This window comes from Lissotriton vulgaris, chromosome 4_1 (genome assembly GCF_964263255.1).
Source record: "Lissotriton vulgaris chromosome 4_1, aLisVul1.2, whole genome shotgun sequence".
Taxonomy (NCBI): domain Eukaryota; kingdom Metazoa; phylum Chordata; class Amphibia; order Caudata; family Salamandridae; genus Lissotriton; species Lissotriton vulgaris.
Window position 1 is genome coordinate 53,250,361 of NC_141691.1, and position 13,713 is coordinate 53,264,073.

Sequence of the window (13,713 nt, forward strand, 5' to 3'; positions counted from 1 at the left end):
TGTTGAGCCTTTGCTCATGCGAGCCTCATCCCAAAGATGTGTGCGACCAACCTACATGCGTTTTCGGATACGCAATATTCCAGCACAGCACATATTAAATAAGAGGGTGGATGCTTGGAAAGAGGGAGAGCAAGGACGAGAGTACATGATCACCTTTTAGATACATTTCCCATACCCTGCTAAATACTTTATGTCCCAAAACTTTGGGTCCCTGATGCTGTGAGGGATACATAGCACATACCAGTCAAGGCTTTATCAAAACAAGATCAACAAAAACTCATAGCTTTTCAAAGCCAGTGATACTGTCTTTGTTCTGGTGAAAAGAGCGCAAATCTGCTAACACACGTGAACGACTAATGTCCTACGACTTAGAAATGCAAACGACTTTCCCAACTGCCAATAGTGGATTTAGACACTAATGTACTAGAGGAAGCGGACCGTATATTTAAAATGCATGCTCTAAAGCATTCTCTGCAAGTAGAACTTCTGAGCTCTAGAAACATCTATGTTGCGTAATGCTTCCTATGCTGAAGTTTTTTAGTGTAAAGGAGTTAGGCCCTTAAGATGTGGGAAAGGCTGGACCTTACATAAACGTTTTTCACACAAAATGCCGCCCCACTTTTTTGTTAGCTCTTAGTTGTAAGCAACACATCAATCTTAGTTTGATATGTTAGGTATATTTATTTTTACCTTTTCTTTCAAATCTCTTTTTGAAAAAATCTTTGATTCTATGTCAGAGAAACAACACAACAAATATAACATATATGTACATCAACTTAAACACAACATTTACCAAAAAACGAAATCATCATTACATTAAAGTACATTCACTATACACAACATGGCATATATATCTATTTCAGACTGTTCCAAAAAGCAAGTCACAATTTCTCGCCTTATTAACCATCAGTGATTTGAAATGTGAGGAACAGTAGTGGGCAAAGTCACAGTTAAAAGGAGATATCACGACACATTAATTCTACGAGTCAGTGGTTATTGATATTTCTAAGTTTTTATCTCCTTTCTGCCGACGCGTTTCGAACTCCATACAGCAGTTATGGGTTCTCCTCAGGGCCTTGTCACTTCTATCTTAACTGTAGCCGTGGTTATCCGACGCGTTTCGAACTCCATACAGCAGTTATGGGTTCTCCTCAGGGCCTTGTCACTTCTATCTGCATGTGTGTAAGGAAAAAAGAACACTGTTTCAGTGTCGATTCCCATAGCCTCATGTTATCATTCCGCTTATATTATCCTACGTTTAAGGTCCATGTTACCTTAACTGTAGCCGTGGATATCCTATGTCTGGTTCTCCTATGTATGGTTCTGGGTCTTTTGAGCTGCAGTCTAAAGGACATTAAGAAATCCCATTTAGAGCCAAACTCAATACTCGCCCTACGGTCACTTTTAGCAAAAACACTGCAAGACATACCTTAAACTGTCTTTTAGGTCCGTGTATGGGCGTCTCCCTATGGCACGGTGATGCTTTTCACCTAGGGGCAATGCAAAGTTGGATTTACTACTAGTGGGCTCATGTCATATCTCAACCGTGTTAGATGGCTTATTGCCACCTTCATACCTTGTTCGGTACACCGCGGGCTTCGGGAGCGGCTCACTCCATGATCGACTTGTTTTGTGTCTGCGAGCAACCTTGTTAGACACGGTCCTCCGGACTCTCGTTATGTGCGCCGCGTTGTTATCCGGTTCGTGCACTGTTTAAAAAATGAATGAACCGGAGTACATTTTAGTTCCCCATTGCGTGTATCAATCTCTACCTGCACAACTCAACCCCTCTCAAGGCTCACCTCACTTTGTACAGCTTGCTATCGCTAATCCTTCGTTCACTGTGGAGGGCGGCCGCCAGGTTGCCTGGTTACTTAAGACGGTCACATGACCGTTGGGATTCTGGGATTTGTAGTTTTAGAGTCGCGTGAAGACGCGACTACCTGTGGGCTAGCCCTACACGTTTCGGGAACAACGATGTTCCGCATGGCCTCACCAATACTGTGCCCTTCAATCAAGGGGGATTACCAGACTCCCGTGGAGCCCCACACAATTCTTCCATTACAATCTAGACACCTCAGAGAGAGTGTTCAATCCATTTTGCGTACTGTTAAATTTCAGAATCAGGTATGCCTCTTTTCTAAGGAGTGTGTCTTCAATGTCAATCGGACCTTTGCTACCTGATGGCACTATTGTGCATAGCACAGTCCATTTGAAGTCCATTTCACTGTGGTTTGAATCCAAAAAGTGTTGGACCATTGGAGCGCTCACGACCTTCTTTTTAATTCTTGACCTATGTTGGGTGATCCGGCTGTTGACCTGTTGTGTCGTTTTACCTATGTACATCTTTTGACAGGCACAGACCACTGCATAGACCACGTTTCGTGTCTTGCAGTTCGAGAAACTGTTGTTTTTACATTTTACTCCCCTGTGTTCAAACTCTGACCCTTCAATTGTGGACTCGCACGATATGCAGTTTCCACACTTGCGGTGCCCTTCGATTGGTTTCAGGCCCCATCTTGAGAGTAAATCACTTTTTGGCTTGGGGGTTAGTACATCCGCTCGGATTACACATTGGCCAATGCTCTTATTTTTCTTATAAGCGAACAACGGTCGCGGGAATGAGCATTCAAGTTCCTCTAACAAGTCCCACAAGTGTGGAAACTGCATATTGTGCGAGTCCACAATTGAAGGGTCAGAGTTTGAACACAGGGGAGTAAAATGTAAAAACAACAGTTTCTCGAACTGCAAGACACTAAACGTGGTCTATGCAGTGGTCTGTGCCTGTCAAAAGATGTACATAGGTAAAACGACACAACAGGTCAACAGCCGGATCACCCAACATAGGTCAAGAATTAAAAAAAAGGTCGTGAGCGCTCCAATGGTCCAACACTTTTTGGATTCAAACCACAGTGAAATGGACTTCAAATGGACTGTGCTATGCACAATAGTGCCATCAGGTAGCAAAGGTCCGATTGACATTGAAGACACACTCCTTAGAAAAGAGGCATACCTGATTCTGAAATTTAACAGTACGCAAAATGGATTGAACACTCTCTCTGAGGTGTCTAGATTGTAATGGAAGAATTGTGTGGGGCTCCACGGGGGTCTGGTAATCCCCCTTGATTGAAGGGCACAGTATTGGTGAGGCCATGCGGAACATCGTTGTTCCCGAAACGTGTAGGGCTAGCCCACAGGTAGTCGCGTCTTCACGCGACTCTAAAACTACAAATCCCAGAATCCCAACGGTCATGTGACCGTCTTAAGTAACCAGGCAACCTGGCCGCCGCCCTCCACAGTGAACGAAGGATTAGCGATAGCAAGCTGTACAAAGTGAGGTGAGCCTTGAGAGGGGTTGAGTTGTGCAGGTAGAGACTGATACACGCAATGGGGAACTAAAATGTACTCCGGTTCATTCATTTTTTAAACAGTGCACGAACCGGATAACAACGCGGCGCACATAACGAGAGTCCGGAGGACCGTGTCTAACAAGGTTGCTCGCAGACACAAAACAAGTCGATCATGGAGTGAGCCGCTCCCGAAGCCCGCGGTGTACCGAACAAGGTATGAAGGTGGCAATAAGCCATCTAACACGGTTGAGATATGACATGAGCCCACTAGTAGTAAATCCAACTTTGCATTGCCCCTAGGTGAAAAGCATCACCGTGCCATAGGGAGACGCCCATACACGGACCTAAAAGACAGTTTAAGGTATGTCTTGCAGTGTTTTTGCTAAAAGTGACCGTAGGGCGAGTATTGAGTTTGGCTCTAAATGGGATTTCTTAATGTCCTTTAGACTGCAGCTCAAAAGACCCAGAACCATACATAGGAGAACCAGACATAGGATAACCACGGCTACAGTTAAGGTAACATGGACCTTAAACGTAGGATAATATAAGCAGAATGATAACATGAGGCTATGGGAATCGACACTGACTCAGTGTTCTTTTTTCCTTACACACATGCAGATAGAAGTGACAAGGCCCTGAGGAGAACCCATAACTGCTGTATGGAGTTCGAAACTCGTCGGATAACCACGGCTACAGTTAAGATAGAAGTGACAAGGCCCTGAGGAGAACCCATAACTGCTGTATGGAGTTCGAAACGCGTCAGCAGAAAGGAGATAAAAACTTAGAAATATCAATAACCACTGACTCGTAGAATTAATGTGTCGTGATATCTCCTTTTAACTGTGACTTTGCCCACTACTGTTCCTCACATTTCAAATCACTGATGGTTAATAAGGCGAGAAATTGTGACTTGCTTTTTGGAACAGTCTGAAATAGATATATATGCCATGTTGTGTATAGTGAATGTACTTTAATGTAATGTTTTCGTTTTTTGGTAAATGTTGTGTTTAAGTTGATGTACATATATGTTATATTTGTTGTGTTGTTTCTCTGACATAGAATCAAAGATTTTTTCAAAAAGAGATTTGAAAGAAAAGGTAAAAATAAATATACCTAACATATCAAACTAAGATTGATGTGTTGCTTACAACTAAGAGCTAACAAAAAAGTGGGGCGGCATTTTGTGTGAAAAACATCCTATGCTGAAGTAGCAGGAAATAGCCCACAAATTTAGTGGCAATATTGCATTTTAAAACTTCTATATAGCTTCACAATTTAATAACAAACTAGTGTTCTGAGCAGTGCTGCAATGTTGTCCTCTGGCAACTTGAGAAGAATAAAGGGATAATGCTCAGGTGCGAGTTCTGCTGACAAGGAAGAGTGTGAGCCAATTTGTAGGACTGGGGTCCAGATATATGGTTGCAAAATACTGGCTGCACTTCTTTGCAATCAGCATTTGGGACCAATGTGTGTAGGAGGCTGGTTCTGTATATACTATACCAAAGTAGGGTATAGTGTGTACAGAGTCCCGGGAGTCCCCAGAGGTATAGCAGAGGCTAAATTAGTTAAGTACTAACAGCTCTCTTTGTGGTAGGGTTGGTGAGTAATTAGGCTTTTCCAAGCATTAATTCACTCAATCAAAACTGATGACACACACTCAGACTAAATCCAGACCAATTAGGTAAGCATAAAAAAGATATACTTATGTTTTATTTTTAGAGCCAAGCAGGACTTGCTACAGTTAGGTAAACTGTACTTTCAATCATAGAAAATTCCACGAATTGCAAATGGGAATTGATCTAAAATCGATACAGGTTTCTACTGGTTCAAAAGGCAGTTTAAATTACACAAATTTATTTTGGAATACTTCTGGATTACTTTTAGATTACATTAACTAGGGTTAGCATGCCTACATATCACACCGGGGATCTCACAATACAAGGTAAGCAAGACTTTTCTTGCCTTACTTTCCATACAAAAGTTCAACTTGATAGAGAACGTTTTAGGAACAAAAACTCGTGACATGGGCTTGTATGTGAGAAAAATGGTTATCGGTTTCACAGGTAAGTAAGCGACTTACAAGTGAGAGTTTTGGGGGTTAGGACCAAGGTTCCTCAAGGCACTCAAATCCCACCACCAGAGGCACTGGGGCGGTCGGGTACAGAGTGCAGGGGACCAACCTTAGCCAATGGGGCTAAGAGGGCCTTTGGTCAGGGGATGCTTAAGAGCAGGCCACTCAAGAGTGGGAGCAAAACTCCTGGTTTTAAAGATCAGCACTGAAAGGACCAAGAATCGGCTCAGGAGTTGCACCACCAGCGGCACAGGGACGGCTTGGTGCAGAGTGCCAAGGAGATGTCAGGGACCCGGTTGATGCCAATGGAGACCTTCGGTTTGGCGAAGAGGCTGCAGAGGCTCGGGCAGGAAGACATCCTAAAGGCGACCACTGGCTGGATAGTTAAGGAATATGCTACTTACCAGTATGCATCTGTTCTTGGCATAGAGGGCTGCAGAGTGGTACATTATGAGTAGATCGCCATCTGGTGTTGGGCTCGGATGATTGCACTGGTTTTTCTCTTGGAGTCTTTTGTAGATTGGGGACTCCTCCTTTGGTTGCTAGTGCGCATGGGCATCGGCTCCATCCTTAGATTGTTTTGCCATAGTAGGGTTAGATGGAGTAGTATGATAGAATACAGATAGAAATGCCCATGTAAGTGTATCTAAATAAGATAGTGTTGGAACAGACACAGGTTTCCGGGGAGGCTGGGAGGGCATGTACCACTCTGCAGCCCTCTATGCCAAGAACAGATGCATACTGGTAAGTAGCATATTCCGTTCGAGGCATATGGGCTGCAGATGGTACATTATGAATAGACTATACAGCAGTTCTCTCCCTAGCGGTGGTCACCCGTGTCTGTTGCAACAGTCTGAAATAAAGTCTTTAATACAGCTTGTCCCACTCTAGCTTGTTGTGTTTTGTGCACATCTACACAATAGTGTTTTGTGAAGGTATGCGGTGTAACCCAGGTAGCTGCTTTGCATATGTCATCTAGTGGAATGTTTCCCAAGAATGCCATAGATGCTCCTAGTTTACGTGTAGAGTGAGCTCTAGGAGGAACAGTTAATGTCCTCTTTGCTTTTAAGCAGCATATTTGTATACATTTTACAATCCATCTGGCAATGCCTGCTTTAGAGATGGGATTGACCTTATGTGTAGGAGAAAACGCCACAAATAGCCGTTTTGTTTTTCTGAAAGTGTGTGTTCTTTCTATGTAGTACAATATTGCCCTTCTGACATCTAATGTATGTAGGGCCCTTTCCGCTACCGTCTGTGGTTTTGGAAAGAAGACCGGTAGTTCCACTGACTGATTGATGTGGAATGCTGAAATTACTTTAGGCAAGAATTGTGGGTTTGTTCTAAGAACCACTTTGTTTTGGTGTAACTGCATGAATGGTTCTTGTATTGTAAACGCTTGCAATTCACTTACTCTTCTGAGTGAAGTGATAGCTATGAGAAAGGCCACCTTCCATGTGATGAATTGTATTTCACACCTATGCATAGGTTCAAAAGGTGGTCCCATTAGTCTGGTAAGTACTATGTTGAGATTCCAGACTGGGGAAGGTGGCAGTCTTGGTGGAATGACTCTTCTGAGTCCTTCCATGAAAGCTTTAATTGCTGGTACTTTAAACAGGGAAAGGTGTTGTCTGTTTTGTAGGTACGCTGCTATAGCTGCGAGATGAACTCTAATAGAGGTGTATGCTAGGTTACATTGCTGCAAGTGTAGTAAATAGCAAATAATCTGTTTAGTGGATGCGTCCAGAGGATTGATGTTATTACTGTTACAGTATAAAGCAAACCTTTTCCATTTTGCTGCATAGCATGCTCTGGTGGTAGGACGTCTTGCTTGTTTAATGATTTCCATACAGTCTGGGGGTAAATCTAAGTATCCAAACTATGACCTCAGGAGCCAGATCGTTAGGTTCAATTGCTTGGGATCTGGGTGCATTATTTCTCCATGGTTCTGTGTAAGGTGCATGGGTAATAATCTCAGCTTTTGATGTGGCACCTGTGAGAGTTGCAGTAGCGTGGTGAACCACGGCTGTCTTGCCCACGTGGGTGCTACTAGTATCATTGTCATTGAATGCTGTTGCAGTTTCCGAACCACTAATGGAATTAGTGGGAGAGGGGGAAAAGCGTAAGCAAATTTGTTGGACCAATTTATCCATAGTGCATTGCCCTGGGACCGGTGGTGTGGGTACCTGGATGCGAAGTTTTGGCATTTTGCGTTCTGATGAGTGGCAAAGAGATCTATCTCTGGTTGCCCCCATCTTTGGAAGAACGGCTGCAGTATTTGGTCGTGCAGTTCCCATTCGTGTACTTGTTCTGACTCTCTGCTTAGGATGTCTGCTATCTGATTTTGAACTCCTGGTAGGTGTTCGGCTAACAGATTGATCTTTTGAGGAATGGCCCATCTCCAAATGTCCTGTGCTAGTTTGGATAGTGGGAGAGAGTGTATCCCCCCCTGTTTTTGAATATAATACATTGCAGTCATGTTGTCTATTCTGATCAGGACTGCCTTGTTGGGTATTTGCATTTGGAAGGCTTTTAATGCTAGAAATACTGCTAGTAGTTCCAAGTAATTGATGTGCAGTCTTTTTTGCTGTACACTCCATTTTCCCTGCACTGTGTATTTGTCCATATGTGCTCCCCATCCGGTGAGCGATGCGTCCGCTGTCAGTATCACTTGTGGAATCGGTTCTAGGAACGACCGTCCCTTGGAAATGTTTGTAGTGTTCCACCACTTCAGAGAGCGATGCGTGCGGTCGTCTACCAACACCAGATCTGTAATCTGACCTTGAGCCTGATTCCACTGTGTCGCTAGACACTCCTGCAGTGGACGCATTTGTAGTCTGGCATATGGTATTAGCAGTATGCAGGAGGACATCATGCCCAACAGCTGCATAAACACTCGTGCTGGTAGTGAGTGTTGTGGTTGAAATTTTTGTATCAACGTGATCATTGTTTGAATCCTGATTGGATTGGGGTATGCTTTGGCTCTTTCTGTGTCTATAGTAGCCCCTAGGTATTGTTGAATCTGGTTTGGTTGTAGGTGGGATTTTTTGTAGTTCACCGTAAACCCTAGGTGGTGCAGCAATTGAATGGTCTTCTGTGTGTTGTGAAGACATTCTTCCTGTGACTTGGCCTTTATTAGCCAATCGTCCAAGTAAGGGAAGACATGTATTTGTTGTCTTCTTAGGTGTGCTGCAACCACTGCTACGCATTTTGTGAACACCCTTGGTGCCGTTGTGACCCCAAACAGAAGGACTTTGAACTGATAATGTTGTCCTTCTACTACAAACCTGAGGTATTTTCTGTGGGCTTTGTGAATTGGGATGTGAAAGTAAGCGTCTTTTAGATCCAGTGTAGAAAGAAAGTCCCCTTTCTTCAGTAAAGGAAGTACCTGTTGGAGCGTGACCATGTGGAAATGTTCCGAGTTTATGTATGCATTGAGAGGTCTGAGGTCTAAGATTGGCCTTAGAGACCCGTCTTTTTTGGGGATTAGGAAGCATAGAGAGTATACTCCTGTCCCTTGTTGATGTTTTGGAACCTTCTCTATGGCATGCTTTTGTAACAGTGATAGTACTTCTTGTTTTAACAGTGTCAGATGTTCTTGACTCATTGGACGCTGTCTGGGGGGGATGTTTGGTGGGGTAGCTGTGAGTTCTAGGCAATAACCATGTTGGATAATTTGTCTCACCCACTTGTCTGATGTGATGTTTTCCCAGACAGGTAGGAACTGTGATAGACGTCCCCCGACCGGTGTTATATGGTCTGGGGGGAGTTGTATTAAGTCACTGTTTTGGGGAGTTGCGGTTGTTATTATTTCCGCGACCTCTACCCTTGTTGTTGTTACATCTGTAACTGCCTCTTGAATTACCTCTGGGTGATGTTGGTGTAAAAGAGGTAGATTGCTGACTTGTGCCTGTATTTTTTGAGCCTCCTCTATAGGTGGATCTGCGAAAGGAACCCCTTTGGGTTGGCTGTTGTAATGCTCCCATTGACTTAGCCGTTTCTGTGTCCTTTTTCATCTTTTCTAAAGTCTCATCTGTACCTGAGCCGAAAAGTGTCTTTTGATCAAAAGCTTGGTTCAATAAAGATGTTTGTACTTCTTGTTTGAACCCTGAGACCCTAAGCCATGCATGTCTTCTTAGCATGATACTGGTGTTGATGGATCTTGCTGCAGTGTCTGCCGCGTCTAAGGCACACTTAATGGAAGTGTTGGTTATTATCTTTCCTTCCTGTATAAGCTGATCTGCTCTTTATTGATGTTTCTTAGGAAGATGTGTGATGAGCTTTTCTAACTCATCATAATGCGCCCTATCATAGCGTGCAAGTAGCGCTTGTGTATTGGCTATGCGCCAGCTGTTTGCCGCTTGTGATGCTACTCTTTTGCCTGATGCATCTATTAACTTTGACTCCTTATCAGGAGGAGGGGCTTCTCCTGTAGATAATGAGTTCGCTCTTTTACGAGCGTTTGTAACTACCAGCGAGTCCAGAGGTACCTGACCTTTGATACATTTTGGGTCCTTTGGGGCTGCCTTATATTTTTTATCAATTCTTGGGTTTAACACCCTAGCCCTCACTGGGTCTTTGAATATGTCTGCTGTGTGACTGAGAAGACCCTTCAGCATAGGTAGAGTGCCTGATGTTCTTTGTGCAGCAGGTAGTGTTTCTAATAGGAAATCCTCTATTTGAGGTTCTGTATGTAGATCTACCTTATGGTATTTTGCTGCCCTATTAATCAGCTGCACAAAACATGTGTTATCTGGTGGTGAAGGTTTTGAGGGATATAACTCTGGGTCGTTGTCATCATCTGACCCTGCATCATAATTCTCCCATGGGTCTTCCTCATCTGGGATAGTGTCCTCATCCCCATGAGGTTCTCCCTCCCCTGTATCACTGTCTACATCTGTCTGAGGTGTAGATGGTCTTGGTGTAGAAGGTGGAGGAATAGCTGGCAGTGTGAGGGATAGGAGAAGAGGGTGTGACTCTAGGCCAAGGATTAGGAGGAGGAGTTGTATTTGTCCCCATTGTTCTCTTTTTAGGAGGAAGAGCTTTGTCATCTAGCTGTTCATTCTTCCTCTTTTTCGGTGATTTTGTCACTACTTTGCCAGTTTGTGGATCGATAAACAAAGTCTTTTGTTTTGGATCTGTTTGCTGCTCCTGTGTCGGTACCAAAGTTTTTGGTTCCGAAAGGTGCCTTTGCTTCTGATCGGCAATGTTCGGTGTTTTTGGCACCGAGGATCTGCTCGATTCCGATTTTTTCGGTGTTGAGTGAGTCTGACGTCGAAGTATGTTTCGGTTTCGACATGGAATGTTTCGATGCCGAGCTTTCCCTTGTATGAAGCTTCGGTGTCGAAGTCGATGTCGACCGTTTCTCGGATCCGACATGGTGGGAGACCGAGAGTTTCGGTTTCTGTTTCGTTGCCGGGCCCGAAGGCAGGGCGTCGGAAACTTTTAGCGGTCTCGCCGGGTTCGAAGGCGGGGTCGTACCGCACGGGGTCGGTTTTTGGTAAGGGGACGTCGTCACTCACGGTTTGTTGAACGTCGATTTCCTCGACATTCAACTCGTCCACTTCCGACCCCGACTCTTCTTCATGTTCCTCTTCTTCTTCGAGGTGCTGGTCTTCGAACAGCTCCGGGATTGCCTCCGACTGCATTCTCGAAACCTCGTGCCTTCGAGCTCGACGGTTTCTAATCGTGGACTTGGAGGAGAATGCTGCGCAGGCTTCGCAGTCCCTGGATTCGTGTTCAGGTGATAGACAGATTACACACCTCGTGTAGGTCCTTGTGTGGGAATTTAGCACCACACGTTGGACATTTCTTAAATGGAGTCCTTTCCATGGACTCCGGGCTTGACTACGTCGAGAAAGGCCTCTCGGTCGTCGTCGTAGAGTAAAGTTTTTCTTTAATGTTGACGTCGAAACGCGTCGGAATGGAAATGAAATCGCGTTCGATAACAATACCGTCGAATTGGAAAGGGAATATGCGCCGAAAAATCACTTCTTCCCGAAGTCGATCTGGAGCGCCTCGATCCTCATCCGAACCCGATGGCGGAAAAAAACAATCTAAGGATGGAGCCGATGCCCATGCGCACTAGCAACCAAAGGAGGAGTCCCCAATCTACAAAAGACTCTCCAAGAGAAAAACAAGTGCAATCATCCGAGCCCAACACCAGATGGCGATCTATTCATAATGTACCATCTGCAGCCCATATGCCTCGAACATAGGGTTCTTGGGGGATGTTGGATGGGCCACCCAAGGCCATGGGGCCTCAAGTGCAGGGGTGTCTTTTGGCATCTGGTCTTCTTACCAGCTCCGGTCAGGAGGGTATGGGGGACCCTTCAGGTTACGACTGCAAGCACCGTCCTGAAGCTTGAGGGAGGCCAGGGATCACAAGATGCCAGGTCATGATCACTGGGGAGACCTCCTGGTGGTGTTGGGCCACTCAAACTCAGGTCATTGGCATCAGGCGCAGAAGCGCAGAGTCGCCTGTTTCCGGTTCCTGGTCTTGGAGTCTTTGTCGAGCAAATCTGGTGTTCACAGGAGACCGAGTCTGTAAGGTGAGTGCAGGGCAGGTCCTCTGGGCAGCTGCAGGCTATGCCGGTTTCTTCGCTGTAGGCAGTTCGGAGTCAGGAAAGGCCGGAAGGGCTGGGGCTAAAGCATTAGGTGCCCTCTTCTTCCTGGGTCAGCATGGCTCTTCAGTCCTTCTTTCTTCCTTCCTTGAATCTGTGGAGGCAAGGTTCAGGGTTGCCCCTAAACACTAAATGTATGGGTGTTACAGGGCTGTGCAAGTTCCTTGGTGTGAGTACACCCCCTATTATGCCACCCTCCAGTGGGAGGGGGGGAAAAGCCTCGCCTGACTGGTTGAGTCCGCTCCTCAGGGATGGGCTTGGAATAGGTGAGCACACCTCACCTACTAGCTCGGTTTTCCCGTCTATTCTCCTGCCCAAAGTGGGGGTAAGAACCAGTGGGAGCCAGTTTCTGGGGAAGCAAAAGGCAGGGACTGCGTACAAACGCAGCAGGCCTTTGAAGCTTCCCATTTCATGGACCCAACCCACCCTGGTGGAGGAGAAGAGGCATGACACCTCTGCGCAGGATGGGCTTTGTTTCGGCACCCAGAGAGGAGGCTCTCTACCCAGGGGTCCAGAAACCGGTCTGGTGGTGGCAAATGGCAGGCAGCCATTCAGGAACCACACCAGGGCAGTCTCTTTTCAGGGGGCATCTCTAAGATACCCTCTGAGTGCATTTTATATTAAATCCCACACTAGTATCAGTGTGGGTTTAATGTGCTAAGAAGTTTGCTATCAAACTATCCAGGTTTTAGTAAATCCATTATGGAGCTGTGGAGTTCGTAATGACCAACTACCAAAACATATACTCTTTATGGCTTTACTACACTGACAATGTCTAAGAATGGACTTTGTCACTGTATGGGGTACAGGGCTGATGCCTCAATGCCCTTACCTGGAGGCTAGTACACCCTTCTAGAAGGATCACTTACCTGGGCCCCAGACAGTGGATTTCAGGCATGGCACACAGGGATGAGCTCCATGTCGAACTTTACTTTTCTCTGCACCAAAACACACAGCCAGCAATGGCAGTGTGTGGATGTAAATGTACAGGGCCTATAAGGGTGGCATAATGGGTGCTGCAGCCCTAAGAGGCCTTCTCTGGTAGCAGTACCCTTGGTCCCATGGTACCTTTTACAAGGGGCTTACCTGAGGCCAGAGGGTGCCACCTGGGGGTACAAAGGTACAGCTTTGGGAAAGAACACAGGCCCTGGAAACCTGATTAGCAGGGACCCAGAGCACACCAAGTCAAAGTGCATCATGCGTTAGGCAAAAAGTGGGGGGTAACCATGCAAAAAGGGACAATTTCCTACAGTGTGGTAATTTGTGAACCGACCTATGTACTAATAGGCAAGTATGGAAATTTCCGAAACCTAGTGGGTCACAATTCGACCTACCTCAAGAATATCAATGAGGTAGGCTGCAAATTGAGAACCACTAGGATTCGCAGCAATCACAGGGATGGTGGCCTTTTAAATACAGCACTTGACCGGAGGGTGGCTTTTGACACAGTCTCAAGACATTCTTGCCGAAAGACTGGTACAATTGGGATTCAAAGCACAGCACTTGCCTGGCTGAACTTCATGGCAGATCGCACTTTTCTGGTTTTCTCGATGAATGTATTGTCTAGCCCACACTCACTCCCCTTTAGAATTTCGTAGGGTTCTGCCCTCAGCCCCATGCTCTTTAACATTCACATCTGCCCTTTGGTGGACCTAGTTGAAAGCTGTGG

The 13,713-nt window shown here is 45.4% G+C and overlaps 1 protein-coding gene across 1 annotated transcript in view; it reads right to left on the reverse strand.

Moving 5' to 3' along the window:
* FOXO4 (forkhead box O4) overlaps positions 1-13,713 on the reverse strand; it is a 146,144-nt gene that overhangs the window by 2,021 nt on the left and 130,410 nt on the right. The gene's annotated exons all lie outside the window — the stretch shown is intronic.